This window comes from Lepidochelys olivacea (genome assembly GCF_965140295.1).
Source record: "Lepidochelys olivacea isolate rLepOli2 genome assembly, chromosome: 5".
Classification (NCBI taxonomy): Eukaryota; Metazoa; Chordata; order Testudines; family Cheloniidae; genus Lepidochelys; species Lepidochelys olivacea.
The window spans coordinates 40,299,196-40,316,286 of record NC_140415.1 but is presented as its reverse complement, the minus strand read 5'-3'; the positions used below and the strand labels follow the sequence as shown (position 1 = coordinate 40,316,286).

The window sequence follows — 17,091 nt, the reverse complement described above, 5'->3', positions numbered from 1 at the left end:
AGATGGGTGAGTAGAAATTTGTAATAAATTATTACCCTTTTAGTGTAATATTTTTCACAAAGGAAAATAATTAAGTTTATTTACCAGAAAAATGATTGCCTGTGTGGATATGCACAATTGGAATCTGTGTGGCACTTCAATACTTAGCAGTGTCCACTGAAGCCACACACACTACTCCTGGGTGAATTGTGTGCATCTGCAGACACGTGGAATTCCTCTGTCCCACATAATTTTGTATTTTCCTGCATGAAATACATTTTGCCTAAAAAGTGCTGCAGTTCTGCCTTTTGCCCACGAGAGACCACTGTGATGTCAGAACAACCCCTGGTGGGCAAAAGGGGGAACTGCGACACTTCTGGGGCAGAATATATTTTCTAGGGGGAAAAAAAAGTTATGCCCAGTGCTGCTGAATTCCCCGAAGATTGGAAGTTCATCACAGCACCCTGCCTGCAGAACCAGGTTAGGACAGAGTGGGGCACACAGGGCTTTGGGGGGAGGGGGTCACAGACTGGAGTTCAGAATGGCTTGTGGAGGGGACACACTGGGGCATGGGCTTAGGAGCTCATATGATGACAGCATTGAGCCTGGGGACAGGAGAAGGGGGTTGCAGAGACCATGGGGTTGGGGGCTGTGGGGACAGGGGCAGATGTGCCTGCCTAAATGAGAGAGGGCTTGGGTCAGCCAGGGTTTGCATCAGGAGAGGCTTCCCAGCTACTTAGGAATCTCCCGCCCCCCAAAAAAACCAAAAAACCTACCACCCACACCCAACAGGTTCAGTCCTAGGCTCCTTCCCTCTCCCTCAGCTCCCCCACTAATCCTGGCTCCTCCAAGCCTTTGCACTGCTTCTGACAGGTGCAGGAAATACAGTTCTGTATTAGAATTTAAATGAATTACTCAAAGTTCTGTATTAATATGCCTAGTAAGGAATCTATTTGTAAAAAAAAAAAAAATTTTTTTTTTTGGTCTGCATTGTTAGACATACTTGCCGACAAATATTTTGAAATAAATTATCAAAATAATTGAAACTGGCATGCTTATATTATGTTATTTTGACAAATAAAATTTTCAAATATTGTGTGCAGAATTTTCAATTTTTTGGCACAGAATTCTCCCAGGAGTAACACATGCATCATAGCAGCACCCCACAAAAGTGAGAAACAACAGTTTCAATTGCCACTCTGTTCCTTCAACTTATTCAGGAGTCCATTTAAGAATCACCAAAAAAAAAAAATGAATGAAGAGGTGGGATCTATACATGCAGTCTTCTTGAACTACAGTTACTGGTAAGTAATCTCCCTCTTTCTCTCTCAAAAAGTATCTGTAGATTAAGCAGCAATGATAAACACCTTATACAAAGGTTTCAGAGCAGCAGCCGTGTTAGTCTGTATTCGCAAAAAGAAAAGGAGGACTTGTGGCACCTTAGAGACTCTAAGGTGCCACACGTCCTCCTTTTCTTTTTACCCCTATACAAAGCAAATCTGAGTAGAGCTAGTGAAACAAAGATTGCAGGACTGCTCTTCCAAACTGGACTTCAGAGCTAGCTGTCAAGTCAAGAGAATACTGAGTAAATGTACTGAGTTTCAGGTACCTGCCTTGCATATTTCAGCGATGGAGACATTCTAGAGATCTTATATAGGCTTCAGGTACTGATAGCCAACAGATTTGTATGAGACGCAGTTTGAAGAAAAAAGGAACAAAGAGGAAAAACAAAAACAAAAAGTAAAAATGTGATGAAGTTTCAATAAAAAGCTTAACTAAAACAGCAGCTCTATTACGCAACATCTTCAATTAAATCATGCATAACAGACACTTATCTTTTACAGTTCAGAGTTGCTACCTAGACTTCATTTTCTCCCAATCTGTGGTCTTTTATCAGACATAGAACTGATTCATATTGATTTTAACTAAGCTTTGGATCAGGAATAATTGCAGCTTTAAAATAAAGTGCACACATTTCAGTCTGCTATTTTATTGAGTTGCCAAATGATCTAATTTTTACTTAAGGGCTTTTGTCTGTGCAATGTAGCCTCCTCCTGATTTCCACAGAGGTCCTCAAGCAAACAAAAGTTTCTCAACCTTTTTCTGGGTCTACTCCAGATATTAGCAGCCAACCATATCTCTAAGAATCCACTCCTAAGACTGCAACCCTCATCACTGTGACTCCCACTTCATACACATGTTTGTAAAGTATAAGCCTACAACTCAAACTGCCCTTTGGCCACATGGGCTGGGCAGGTAAGGTAGCAGTTGTACATTGGCAAATTGTTTGAGAAAAGATCGGCACTGAACCTCAGGGTTCTGGGTTCAGTTCGTCTTCCCCCTAAACCATAGCTTCTCCTCAATCACTAAGCTCTTGTGTGGAGGTATGAAACCATTAGAAATATCCTTGAGCAAAATGTACTGTCTTTGACCACCTGAGGGTGGGGAAAGCAGAGAAGTATGAGTTATTTACACATCTTTCAACAAATCAAAAATATGATGCAACTAAACAGTAATCTTACTTAAAAGGCTCTCTTGATCCAGGTGCCTATTGATCTTTGTTCTTGCAAGTGTCTACATCAGGGGTCGGCAACCTTTCAGAAGTGGTGTGCCAAGTCTTCATTTATTCACTCTAATTTAAGGTTTCGCATGCCAGTAATACATTTTAACGTTTTTAGAAGGTCTCTTTCTAAAAGTCTATAATATATAACAAAACTATTGTTGTATGTAAAGTAAATAAGGTTTTTAAAATATTTAAGAAGCTTCATTTAAAATTAAATTAAAATGCAGTGTCCCCTGGACCGGTGGCCAGGACCCAGGCAATGTGAGTGCCACTGAAAATCAGCTCGCGTGCCGCCTTTGGCATGTGTGCCATAGGTTGCCTATCCCTGGTCTAGATCTTTGTTCTTGCAAGTGTCTACACTGGCTACACTTGTTAAAAAGGTAATAATCACTCTTAAAAGACATATTCAAATAATACAAAAATATGACTATGAATCACAATGTAAAGGAAATCATTAAAAAAATCTGACTGCTTTTAATCATGCGTTAGGTCTACTTCACTGAGTAATACCATGTATAAGACCCTTACAAAACGCTCTATGCAACATGGGAGAGGCTAGGCAACTAAAAATGGTTATTCCCCTGGGCTGTAAAATTGCAGCTGGAATGGAGGTCAAGTCTGCTAGCAGGAATGTTTGGTAGCTAGAAGGGCAATCAGCACTTCTTGGGAAAAATCACGAGAGGAAACAACAAATGGGTTTGGAGGTACTGGTGCTTGAAGGATTGCTGGTGGGTTAGGAATCCGAGGAAAGAAGGGCAACTGCTTCTACAGTGAGCATTGTTAACTACAAAACTTAATAGCACTGCACTGCAATTTATAGTCAACATATTCATATGTAGTCATTAATCAAAGCAAGCACAGAACTCTGCAGTAAATCTACTGATATCTATCAACACACTTCTTGATAACCAGATGCATATTTTGCACAAAGTATCTTTAATCCTATTTATGCCACTCCTTTACATCTTTACTGAAGGAAAACATACTAGCATGAGGAAAAACATGTCACAGGTCAAGATTTTTAAACAAAAATGGACACATTGCTAAAGAGGAGTACACAAGAATAGCACAAGCATGTACGAACAAAATCAGAAAGGCTGAGAACTTGTCTATACTTAAAAGGCTGCAGCAGCACTTCAGTGAAGATGCTACCTAAACCAACAGGAAAGCTTCTCCCATTGGCGCAGGTAATTCACCTCCCTGAAAGGCAGTGGCTATGTCAGTGGGAAAAGCCCTCCCATCGACATATTGCTGTCAAACTGGGAATTAGTCAGTATAAGTGTGTGGATTTTCCACAACGCTGAGTAATGTAGTTAAACCAACATAAATTGCTAGTGTATACCAGGCCTGAGGAATAAATGGAGTTACACCAAACAAGAGACATAAGACAATAAGGGTATGTCTACAATACGAAATTAGGTTGACTTTATAGAAGTCGATTTTAAGAAAGTGATTTTATACAGTTGATTGTGTGTGTCCCCACTAAGCGCATTAAGCTGGCGGAGCACGTCCACAGTACTGAGGCGAGCATCAACTTTTGGAGCATTGCACTGTGGGTAGCTATCCCACAGTTCCTGCAGTCTCCGCCGCCCATTGGAATACTGGGTTAAGCTCCCAATGCCTGATGGGGCAAAAACATTGACGCGGGTGGTTTTGGGTACGTCGTCAGTCGCCCCTCCCTCCATGAAAGCAACAGCAGACAATCGTTTCGCGGCCTTTTTCCATGTGGGAGCCATACTGCTTTCAGCAGACGGTGCAGTAGGACTGCTAACCATAGTCATCGAACTACCGCTTCCGCTGCCACTCTGCTCTTCTGCTAGTCTCGACAGCGAATTTCTCCATATTGTCTCTCATGGGCTCCCGCTTCCGCTGCAACTCTGCTCTCATGAATCCACCTCGCAGGTCGTCAGCCACCGCTTCCGCTGCCACTCTGCTCTCCTGCTGGTCTCGCAGGGCCGCTTCCACTGCAATTCTGCTCGGCTGCTCTTGTCTCGCCATAACACGGCAAGCGTTCAGCCCACTCATCTATTGTGTCCTGGCAGCAGATGGTGCAGTAGGTCTGCAAACCATCGTCACTGAACGACTGCTTCCGCTGCCACTCTGCTCTCCTGCAGACGCCATACCATAGCAAGCATGGAGCCTGCTCAGATCACCGTGGCAGTTATGAGCATTGTAAATATCTCGCGCATTATCATGCAGTATATGCAGAACCAGAACCTGCAAAAGCAGGTGAGGAGGCAATGGCAGCGCGGTGACGAGAGTGATGAGGACGTGGACACAGACTTCTCTCAAAGCACGGGCCCCAGCAATTTGGCCATCCTGGTGGTAATGGGGCAGGCTCATGCCATGGAACGCCAATTCTGGGCCCGTGAAACAAGCACAGACTGGTGGGACCACATAGTGTTGCAGGTGTGGGATGATTTCCAGTGGCTGCAAAACTTTCGCATGCTTAAGGGCACTTTCATGGGAACTTTGTAACTTGCTGTCCCTTGCCCTGAAGGGCCAGAATACCAAGATCACAAGCAAGTGGTGATAGCCCTCTGGAAGCTTGCAACGCCAGACAGCTACCGGTCAGTCAGGAATCAATTTGGAGTGGGCAAATCTACTGTGGGGGCTGCTGTGATCCAAGTAGCCAGCACAATCACTGAGCTGCTGCTATCAAGGGTAGCGACTCTCGAAAATTTGCAGGTTATAGCGGATGGCTTTGCTGCAATGGGATTCCCTAACTGTGGTGGGGCCATAGACGGAATGCATATCCCTATCTTGGGACCGGACCACCAAGGCAGCCAGTACATAAACCAAAAGGGGTACTTTTCAATGGTGCTGCAAGCACTGGTAGATCACAAGGAACGTTTCACCAACATCAACGTGGGATGGCCGGGAAAGGTACATGACGCTCGCATCTTCAGGAACTCTGGTCTGTTTCAAAAGCTGCAGGAAGGGACTTTATTCCCAGACCAGATAATAACTGTTGGGGATGTTGAAATGCCTATAGTTATCCTTGGGGATCCAGCCTACCCCTTAATGCCATGGCTCATGAAGCCGTATGCAGGCAGCCTGGACAGTAGTCAGGAGCTGTTCAACTATAGGCTGAGCAAGTGCAGAATGGTGGTAGAATGTGCATTTGGACGTTTAAAAGCATGCTGGCGCAGTTTACTGACTCGGTTAGACCTCAGTGAAACCAATATTCCCACCGTTATTACTGCTTGCTGTGTTCTCCACAATATCCGTGAGAGTAAGGAGGAGACGTTTATGGCGGGGTGGGAAGTTGAGGCAAATCGCCTGGCCGCTGATTATGTGCAGCCAGACACCAGGGCGATTAGAAGAGCACAGCAGGGCACGCTGCGCATCAGAGAAGCTTTGAAAACCAGTTTCATGGCTGACCAGGCTATGGTGTGACAGTTCTGTTTGTTTCTCCTTGATGATAACCCGCCCCCTTGGTTCACTCTACTTCCCTGTAAGCCACTTGCCCTCCCCTTTGATCACTGCTTGCAGAGGCAATAAAGTCATTGTTGTTTCAAATTCATGCATTCTTTATTAATTTGTCACACAAATAGGGGGATAACTGCCAAGGTAGTCTGGGAGGGGTGGGGGAAGAGGGAAGCACAGGTTGGGGTGGGGGAGGAGAGGAAGAGGGAAGGACAAGGCCACACTGCATTTCAAAACTTATTGAATGCCAGCCTTCTGTTGGTTGGGCAGTCCTCTGGGGTGGAGTGGTTGGATACCCAGAGGGTGCCCCTCTCCCCCACGCGTTCTTGGGCATCTGGGTGAGGAGGCTATGGAACTTTGGGAGGAGGGCAGTTGATTACACAGGGGCTGCAGTGGCAGCCTGTTCCTTTCCTGCACCTCAACCATACACCGGAGCATATCAATTTGATCCTCCAGTAGCCTCAGCATTGTATCCTGCCTCCTCTCATCATGCTTCCGCCACCTTTCCTCTTGATACCGCCACCTCTCCTGTTGCTCCTGCCACATGTCCTCTCGCACATCCCTCCTGTCCTCATGTTCATTTTGTGCTTTCCTGGACTCTACCATTGTCTGCCTCCATGCATTCTGCTGGGCTCTTTCAGTTTGGGTGGACTGCATGAGCTCAGAGAACATTTCATCGCGAGTGCATTTTTTTCACCTTCTTATCTGTGCTAGACTCTGGGACGGAGATGCTAGTCGCAGCGTTGAAACATTTGCAGCTGTGGGAGGGAAAAAAGGGAGATTAAAATTGAAAAAGACACATTGGCCATTTAAAAGGAGAGGCTGATGTTTTTGGGTTAACGTGCAGCACAAACCCCCCCTCCCTTTTCTCTGGGATGAGCGCTTCACCCCTCCCCCCACCGCACAGCTAATAGCAGGGATGATTTCTTTTCAGCTACAGGCAAACAGCCCAACAGGAACGCCCACCTCTGAATGTCCCCTGAATAAAATTCCCCTATTTCAACCAGATGACCATGAATGATAACACCCTCCTGAGGATAACACAGAAAGATAAAGAACGGATGTTGCTTGAATGCCAGCAAGCACCAGGACCACACGCCACCATGCTTTCTTATGCAATGATTCCAGACTTCGTGCTACTGGCCTGCCGTGGTAAAGTGTCCTACCATGGAGGACGCAATAAGGCTGCCCTCCCCAGAAACCTTTTGCAAAGGCTTTGGGAGTACCTCCAGGACAGCTTCATTGAGATGTCCCTGGAGGATTTCTGCCCCCTCCCCAGACATCTGAACAGACTTTTCCAGTAACTGTACTGGCCGCGAATGCATCCCAAGTCTTCAGGGCAAAGTAATCATTCAACACGCTTGCTTTTAAACCGTGAATTATTATTTACAAAGATACACTCACCAGAGCTGCCTTCTCTGCCTTCAAGGTCCAGGAGCCCGGGTTGGGAAGGTATTGGATCCATGGTGATAAACAGTTCCTGGCTGTCAGGGAGAACGGTTTCTCCGCTTGCCTGGTGTGTGCTATCATCTTCCTTGCCCCCAAAATCCTCATCCCTGTTGCGTGAGACTCCCCCCTTGGAGGAGTCCACGTACAGGGGTGAGGCAGTGGTAGGGCCCCCCCCAAGAATTGCATGCAGCTCATCATAGAAGTGGCATGTCTGGGGCTCTGACCCCGAGTGGGCGTTTGCCTCTTGGGTTTTTTGGTACGCTAGCCTAAGGTCCTTAAGTTTCACGTGGCACTGCTGCGGGTCCCTGTGATAGTCTCTGTCCTTCAGCCCTTGGAGATTCTTTCAAATATTTTGGCATTTCTTCTTTTGGAATGGAGTTCTGATAGCATGAATTCGTCTCCCCATACAGCGATCAGATCCAATACCTCCCATTTGGTCCATGATGGAGCTCTTTTGCGATTCTGGGACTCCATGGTCACCTCTGCTGATGAGATTTGCACGGTCACCTGTGCTGATCAGTTTGCCACACTGGCCAAACAGGAAATGAAATTCAAAAGTTTGCAGGGCTTTTCCTGTCTACCTGGCCACTCTACCGAGTTCAGAGTGCTGCCCAGAGCGGTCACAATGGAGCACTGTGGGATAGCTCCCGGAGGCCAATACCATTGAATTGCGTCCACACTAACCCAAATTCGACCCAGCAATGTCGATTTCAGCACTAATCCCCTTGTGGGAGAGGAGTACAGAAATCGATTTTAAGCACCCATTAAGTCAACAAAAATGGCTTCGTTGTGTGGACGGGTGCAGGGTTAAATCGATCTAACGTTGCTAAATTCGACCTAAACTTGTAGCGTAGACCAGGGCTAAGAATAGGTTCTTTAAACACATTAGGAGCAAGAGAAATACTAAGGAAAGTGTAGGTGCTCTACATAGCAGGGAAGGAGGCTAATAACTGATAACATTAATAACGCTGAGGTGTTTAATGCCTGTTTTGCTTCAGTCTTCACTAAAAAGGTTAATGGTGACCAGATATTAATATTAACAAGTAGGGGGAAGGAATGCAGACAAAGTAGTGAAAGAACAGTTTGAAGACTATTTAGATAAGTTAAGTATATTCAAGGCAGCAGGTCCTGATGAAATTCATCCTAGGATACTTAAGGAACTAGCTGAAGCAATCTTGGAACTATTAGCAATTATCCTGGGGGGAACAAAGAGGATCCGGGAAATTACAGTCAGCCTAACTTCGACCCCTGGAAAGATAATGGAACAAATTAGTAAACAATCAATTTCTAAGCACTGGGACGATAGCCAGTATGGATTTGTCAAGAACAAATCCTGCCAAGCCAACCTAATTTCCTTCTTTGACAGGTTTGCTGGACTACTGGATCGGGAGGAAGCAGTAGAAGTAATATATCTTGAGTTAAGGCTTTGACAAGTCTCACATGACATTCTCATAAGCAAACTAGGGAAATTAGGTCTAGATGAAATTACGATAAATTAGCTCCACAACTAGCTGAAAAACTATACTCGAAGAGTAGTTATCAACAGTTTGCTGTCAAACTGGGCGGGTGTATCTATTGGGGCCCACAGTCCTGGGTCCAGTATTATTTAATATTTTCGATAATGGAATGGAGAATACGCTTATAAAATCTGCAGATGACATCAAGCTGAGAGGGGTTGCAAGCATCTTGGAGGACAGGATTAGAGTTCAAAATGATCATGACAAATTTGAGAATTGGTCTGAATTCAACAAGATGAAATTCAATATAGACACATGCAAAGTACTTCTCTTAGGAAGGAAAAAATCAAATGCACAACTATAAAATGGGAAATAACTGGCTTGGTGGTAGTACTGCAAAGAAGGATCTGAGGGTCATAGTGGATTACAAATTGAATATTGCCTCTATATAAATCCATGGTACGTCCACATCTTGAATATTGTTTGCAGATGTGGTCGGCCCACCTCAAAAAAGATATATTGGAATTGGAAAAGGTTCAGAAAAGGGCAACAGAAATGATTAGGGGTCTGGAACAGCTTCCGTATGAAGCGAGATTAATAAGACTGGGACTTTTCAGCTTGGAAAAGAGACTGTTAAAGGGAGATATGATTGAGGTCTATAAAATCATGACTGGCATAGAGAAAGTAGATAAGGAAGTGTTGTTTACTACTACTCATAACACAAGAACAAGGGGTCACCAAATGAAAATAATAGGTAGCATATTTAAAACAAATAAAAGGAAGTATTTCTTCACACAACACACAGTCAACCTACGGAACTCCTTGCCAGAGGATGTTGTGAAGGCCAAGACCATAACAAAAAAGAACTAGATAAATTCATGGAGGATAGGTCCATCAATGGCTATTAGCCAGGATGGGCAGGAATGGTGTCCCTAGCCTCTGTTTGCCAGAAGCTGGGAATGAGTGACAGGGGATTGATCACTTTATCATTACCTGTTCCGTTCATTCCCTCTGGGGCACCTGGCCACGGTCGGAAGACGGGATACTGGGCTAGATGGACCTTTGGTCTGACCCAGTAGGGCCATTCTTATGCATCAACAAGGTGATGCAGCTGAGAAAAAGTCTAATATCATTCTAGGGTGTATTAACCAAAGTTTTGTATGCAAAGCACAAGAGATAATTGCCACAGTCTACTTAGCAGTGGTGAGGCCTCAACTGGAGTACTGTATACAGTTCTGGGCACCACACTTTTGGAAAGATGCGGACAAACTGGAGAGTGTCCAGAGGAGAGCAACAAACATTATAAAAGGTTTAGAAAACCTGACTTATAAGATTAAAAAAGGGGCATGTTCTTAAAATGAACATGTGCTGAGCCATCATCTGAGACTGCTATAACATAAAATATATGACAGAAGGCGGGCAAATAGAGCCGTAGACATATCATTCTCCCCCAAGGAATTCAGTCAGCAGCACGGAAGCATGTCGTTTGCAATGGTGGCCAAAGCACGAAGGGGCATACGAATGTTTAGCATATTTGGCAAGTAAATACCTTGCAATGCTGGCTACAAAAGTCCCATGTGAACACCTGTTCTCACTTTCTGGTGACACTGTAAATAATTATCTCTCATAAATGTAAACAAACTTTTTTGTCTTCGAGATTGACTGAATGAGAAGTAGGACTGAGCAGACTTGTAGGTGCTAAAGTTTTACATTGTTTTGTTTTTGAGTGCAGTTATGTAACACAAAAATCTACATTTGTAAGCTGTACTTTCACGATAAATATTGCACTACAGTACTTTTATGAGGTGAACTGAAAAATACTGTTTCTTTTATCATTTTTACAGTGCAAATATTTGTAATAAAAATAATATAAAGTGAGCAGTGTACACTTTGTATTCTGTGTTGTAACTGAAATCAATATATTTGAAAATGTAAAAAACATTAAAAAAATTTAATAAATTTCAATTGGTATTCTATTGTTTAACGATGTGATTAAAACAGCAATTAATCGCGATTAATTTTTTCATTCATGATTAATTTTTTGAGTTAATCACGAGTTAACCACAATTATAGTGTACTTAAGAGTTTGAAATATCTTCAGTCATGTGAAAATTGAGTAGAGGTTGGAACCTATTTCCTTTTATTCCCACGGAACTCTATTTGGGAGGAAAGTGGATCAGTCACAGGTTAATATAACCACATAGATTAGCTAGCTAAATTCCTTCCTTAACTGTCTTCTTTTCTAAAATTCCTTCTAATTTAACTCTATTCTATATAAACATCCCTAAGCTAGAACAAACATTCCACATGCAACAAATAAAATGAATTTTGGTACAATGTATGGTATTAAACAAGAAACAATTAAAATCTGAGCCACATATTTTCAAAAGAGGCCTTTACCAAAAGCCAAACAGCATAAAGTACTGTAGGGAAACACCTAAGAGACAAACAGTGCATGAAATGAATCTTGAATTTCCAATTGGTTTAAGTCATTCAGGAGGAACAGATAAAAAGACTGCTGTCATATGGCTGCTGGCTACACCTTAAGTGTATAAACTGGATCTTAATCTTCAGGATACAAAAAGTCATCTCATGAAAAAGGTCATCCCTAAAACCGTAAAATTAATTCTTTAAACTAACAGAAGCTAAAACAGATTAATAATAGTGGGTGGAAATGTTCAGCTCATTGAACACAAGATTACAAGAAAAAAGGAATGGATTTTAAAGTAAAATGAAACCCTGCAACAGAAAAACCAGAATAAAAATTACGAAGAATTTTACACTACATCGATTTATAAATTGTATAGTACATTACACATGTAGTACAGTATATGCAGGCTCTAAATACTACAGCATAGGATAGGACATGTAAAACCACATTCTATTTACAGATTGCTGTAATATCTAAATGAAAAAACATAAAAGGTAAATTAGAGGTAAACTCCTATGAATTTCCTCATCTTTCTCATTTAAAGGAAAACCTAAAGATTTGTTATACATCTTTAATTAAATGTAATTTTCAAAGCAGCTTTTAGAAAAAAACCCTTGTGATTACTTCAATATCATTTTTTTAAAGAAACCGCGAAAGCTACAGTTATCACAAAAGCTTATGCTCAAATAAATGTGTTAGTCTCCAAGGTGCCACAAGCACTCCTTTTCTTTTTGCGGATACAGACTAACACGGCTACTACTCTGAAACCAGTTATCACTACAGAGAGTCAGGTGGACGTAAGGCAGCTTACGTCAACCTAATTATGTCAGTGTCTACACTATAGCCTTTCTCCCACCAACGTAAGTGTCCTACTACACGGACATAACTACTCCACCTCCATGAGAGGCATAGGGCTTATGTCAGTGTAGTTAGGGCGACAGTGGTCATGTAGACACTGTGGGATACTTACATTGACAACGACAGCCAGCAGCCAATTTCATGGCTCCTTGCTGGAGCTGTGAAATTGACAAGAAAGCCCAATTCTGATTCTGTTCCCAGCCGGGCTGCCACCCTGGCTCACACTGCCTGCAGGGCTTTCTGCTGGGAACCTTGCTGCCCCCTTGAGATCATGGCTCCTCACTCCCAGCCAGGCCGCTTCTAATGCTCCCCTCTCTGAGCTGGGTGACGATCATGCTCCCAGCTCCCCGCTCTGAGCCGGGGCTGGGAGGAGGCGGAGGGCAGCTGAGCTCCTGGCACGGAGTGGGGACCCAAGAGCCCAGAGGGAGCCAAGAGCCCAGGGGGCAGCCAGGCTGGAGCTCTCAGCCCCCAACATTGCCCCTCTTAAGTCGGTGGAAGCTCTCCTGGTGAGGATGCATACCACCGACAGAGGGAGAGTAGTGTGGATACAAACAGCTGAATTACTGCAGTGGCTGTAAATCAACCTAATATAGGTCGACTTAAGTTTGTAGTGTAGACATGACCTCAGTGAGAGCACAGTGACCATTTTATCAATGCTTTCCAGCTGATATAGTCCAATCACCTAGATTAGGGTATAAGAAATCCACTATAACCAATATATGACCAGCAGGGACCTTAGAAGTTATTCTAAGTTAAGTTCTATTATTTTTAGTAGTAAATTTAACTTTTCTGTTATCCTACATTTATAAAAGGAATGTACATTAAAACATTTTTTAAAATTTCTCATTCTTTGTTATGCATTCAAATGGAGACAGATGTTAAGAAAGAAACTTTGTACTTGATAAGAGGCCCATCTGTACTGGCAAAAATGGCTTTAGAATGGGATCACTACATTTTTGCTTGAAATTGACAACTGTGCTGTAAGTTGAGTGCATGTACAATTACTAAATATCTAAGCAGTCAGTTGCACATACAGATGTACACATGAATTTGCTTGCTCAGACTTTGGACCCTGTACTGTAAATAAAATAAAATAAATTATTTTATTTACAGTACAGAGGTGTTTTTCCTTTAAATTTAATGATTACCTTTTCCCTGAGAACGGAATCAAAATCCAGGCTCATGGCAACCAGAGACGAAGTTAATTATCTAAGTGCTAAATTGATAAGATTTTTTTTTTAACCAGAGCAACAAATAACTGAATTATGAGTTACTGCAATGCCCATCTTCACTTTAAATCAGAGAATCACCGCCATACCACTATGACAACTGCAGTATTCTGGTAGCACACATAATTTAGTCATCCAGCAAAAGAACATGGAACAGAATAGTTATTAAGTACCAATATGTGCATGTCACTGTAAAAGACACAAATACAAAAAATCTTAACATCTTCACCTCACCTAGGAGGCGGCACAGCATCAGCCACCCGAACTGAAGGAATATCATCACAGTCCCAGCAGTAAGATGCTGTCATCTGGACGATGCTTCAGTGAAAAGTGTCTTTCTTGATTTGATTATATGGTGCTACTGAGGGAAAGGGGAATCTCATTTGGAGTTTCAGTTGAGGAAGCTGTGACAAGTGCTAAGTTCTCTGACCAAAGCTGGAGATAGCTCTAATGAGGAAGGGAAAAGTGGGACTGATATAATGATCAATAAGAATACCATAACATTAACTAAAAATATAAAAAGGGTTAAAACAACAAAAAAAATGAAAGAAAATCAGCAAAAGCTTTAAAATGAAATAGGTATGGGCCACAAATGAACTGATAAAAAGAAAATGGGCATTATCTAAATTAGAGAGTGTTCAGAGCTACAAGAATGTTTAGCGGTCTGGAAAACATGTTTAATTCAATAAGAGACAAAGGAAGCTCAAATTATTCATTTTATTGAAGAGAAGATTAAGGGGCAAATTGATTATGGTCTGTGTTTATCATTACCTAAACAGGGAAAAGATATTTGATATTAGGGGACTCTTCTAGCAGACAAAGGTGTAAGATCGAATGGCTGGAAGTTAAAGTCAGCAAAGTTCAAACTAGAGATAAGATGCAATTTTTTAACAGTGTAGGTAATTAACCATTGGAACAGATTACCAAGGGATGAGGAGGTTACTCACCCTATGCAGTAACTGAGGTTCTTCGAGATGAGTGTCCCTGGGGGTGCTCCACTCCAGGTGTTGGTGCGTCCCTGTGCCTTCGCTTGGAGATTTTTACAGCAGTACTTGTGCCTGTCGCACACGCACAGAGCCTGTCCCCCCGCTCTGAGTGTACCTTAATAGTATGCGTGCGCAACCAGTCTCCTCAGTTCCTTCTCTACAACAGAGGCTACCCCAACTCCGAAGTAGAAAGAAGGGAGGAGAGTGGGTAGTGGAACACCCATAGGGACACTCATCTCTAAGAATGTCAGTTACTGCACGGGGTGAGTAACCACCTCTTTTTCTTCAAGAGATGTCCCTATGGGTGCTCCACTCCAGGTGACTGAAAAGCAATGTATCTCAAGGAGGTAGGGACTTTGGATTTGGTAGGAATGCAGTAGATAATACAGCTCTGCCTCATCATGTATTAGAGACAGGCCCTTAGGCAAGGGACAGTGCTTAACAAATGTGTGTTCAGAATACCAAGTGGCCGCTTTACAGATGTCAGCCAGGGAACTTTGCATAGAAAAGCCAGGGAGGTAGCCACAGATCCAGTGGAGTGAGTTCTGATGTCGGCTGGAGGCGTCACTTTCTTTATCTGATAGCACAGTCGGATACACTCAGAAATCCAGTTTGAAAGACTCTGGGTAGAAATAGGCGTCCCTTTGGAATGCTCCATGATGGAGACAAAGAGTCTAGAAGACTTCCTAAAGGGCTTGGTTCTATCCAAATAGAAGGACAAAGCCCTGCGTACATCTAATGTATGCATGGTGGATTCAAAAGAGTTTGCATTTGGTTTAGGAAAGAACGTTGGTAAGTGTAACGACTCATTGATGTGGAATGATGAATGCACGTTCGGAAGGAATTTGGGGTGTAATCGGAGGGTAACCTTGTCCTTAAAACTTAGTGTATACGGTGGATCTGCCACGAGAGCTGCTATTTCTCCTGCCTGTCTGGCGGAGGTGATTACCACTAAGAATGCTTTTTTCATAGGGAGGTATAAGAGGGAGCAAGTGGCTAGGGGCTCGAATGGTTGTTGGGTTAAGGATAAAACTAAGTGAAGGTCCCATGGAGGGGTAGGAGGTTTAATGTCCGGGTATAGGGATTGGAGTCCCTTGAGAAAATGCTTAGTGATTGGATGAACAAAAACAGAGGTATTGTCAATCTTGTCATGAAAAGTTGTAATAGCAGCTAAGTGAACTTTGATGGAGCTGAAAGAAAGGCCTGATTGCTTGAGGTCTAATAGGTAGTCAAGTATGAGTGGAAGAGGTGAAGAAGTAGGAGGATGTTGTTTAGTTGAGCACCATTGTGTGAATCGCTTCCACTTTTGGAGATAGGTGATGCGAGTAGATTGTGTTCTGCTACGTAGGAGCATTCTTTGAACCTGCTCAGAGCATGCTAGTTCGTTTTGGGAGAACCATGTAGGAACCAAGCTTTGAGGTGAAGCATGGACAGGTTGGGGTGAAGAAATCGGCTCTGTTGCTGCAATAGGAGATTCGAAGCGAGGGGCAACGAGATTGGTGGGTGGATTGACATTTTGGTGAGGAACGGAAATCACGGTTGTCTGGGCCATGACAGGGCAATCAGAATTACCATGGCACGATCTGTCCATATCTTTGTGAGAACTCTGTGGAGAACCGGTATTGGAGGAAAAGCATATAGCAAGTCCTGGTGCCATCAGATCATGAACGCATCTCCCAGAGAATGTTTGCCCAATCCCACTCTGGAGGAAAATTTGGGACATTTGGTGTTTTTTGCAGTTGCGTAGAGGTCTATGGTTGGGTAGACCCACATACGGAATATGTTGTGGATGATCGTGTTGTTTATCTCCCATTCGTGATCCCAGGGAAAGCATCTCCTTCATTCATCCGCTCTGGTATTCATGGTTCCGGGAAGATAGGTGGCTGATATCCGAATGTTGTTCGCAAGGCACAAATTCCAGAGCTTCATAACTTCTGTGCAAAGTGAATGAAAGCGAGCTCCTCCCTGCCTGTTTACACAGAACATGCAGGCCATGTTGTCTGTCATTATCCATACACGCTGGTTCCGGATTAATGGGAGAAAGTGACGGCAGGCATTGCGTATGGCTCGAAGTTCTAGGATATTTATGTGGAGGGAGGTTTTGGTTGAAGACCATAGCCCCTGGGCTGTGTGGTGGGACGTGTGCACCCCACCCTGTGAGGGATGCATCGGTAGTCATTATGACGGATGAGGCATCCTGGAGAAAGGGGACTCCAGAGGAGAGGTTGGAGGGAACTGTCCACAATAGAAGAGAGTCTTTGACTCTGAAAGGTATGGATAGAGGCTTGTTTTGAGCATGCGCATTCGGTCTGTAAACCGCAGCCAACCAAGCTTGGAAGCACCTCATGTGTAGTCATGCGTTTTGGACCATGAAAGTGCAAGAGGCCATGTGACCTAGTAGTTGCAGACAGTCTTGAGCGGTGACCTGAGGACTGTTGTTAAGTCTCATTGCCAATAGTTTTATGTTGTTGAAGCGATCAGGCGGGAGAGATGCTATTCCCGTCCGGGAATCGAAGATGTGCTCCTATGAACTCCAGGTTCTGGGTAGGAGATAATGTGGATTTGGTTTTGTTTATTTGTAGTCCGAGGGATAGGAAACAATTGACGGTGAGCTGTGTGAATCGAAGTGCTTCGTCGAGCATTGAAGGCTTCAAGGAGACAATCATCGAGATAAGGAAATATTACGACCCCTTGTTTCCTGAGGTAGGCA

At 43.4% G+C, this 17,091-nt stretch overlaps 1 protein-coding gene across 6 annotated transcripts in view; it reads right to left on the bottom strand.

Moving 5' to 3' along the window:
• The window catches only part of IPO11 (importin 11), a 297,144-nt gene that overhangs the window by 119,875 nt on the left and 160,178 nt on the right, over positions 1-17,091 (bottom strand). The gene's annotated exons all lie outside the window — the stretch shown is intronic.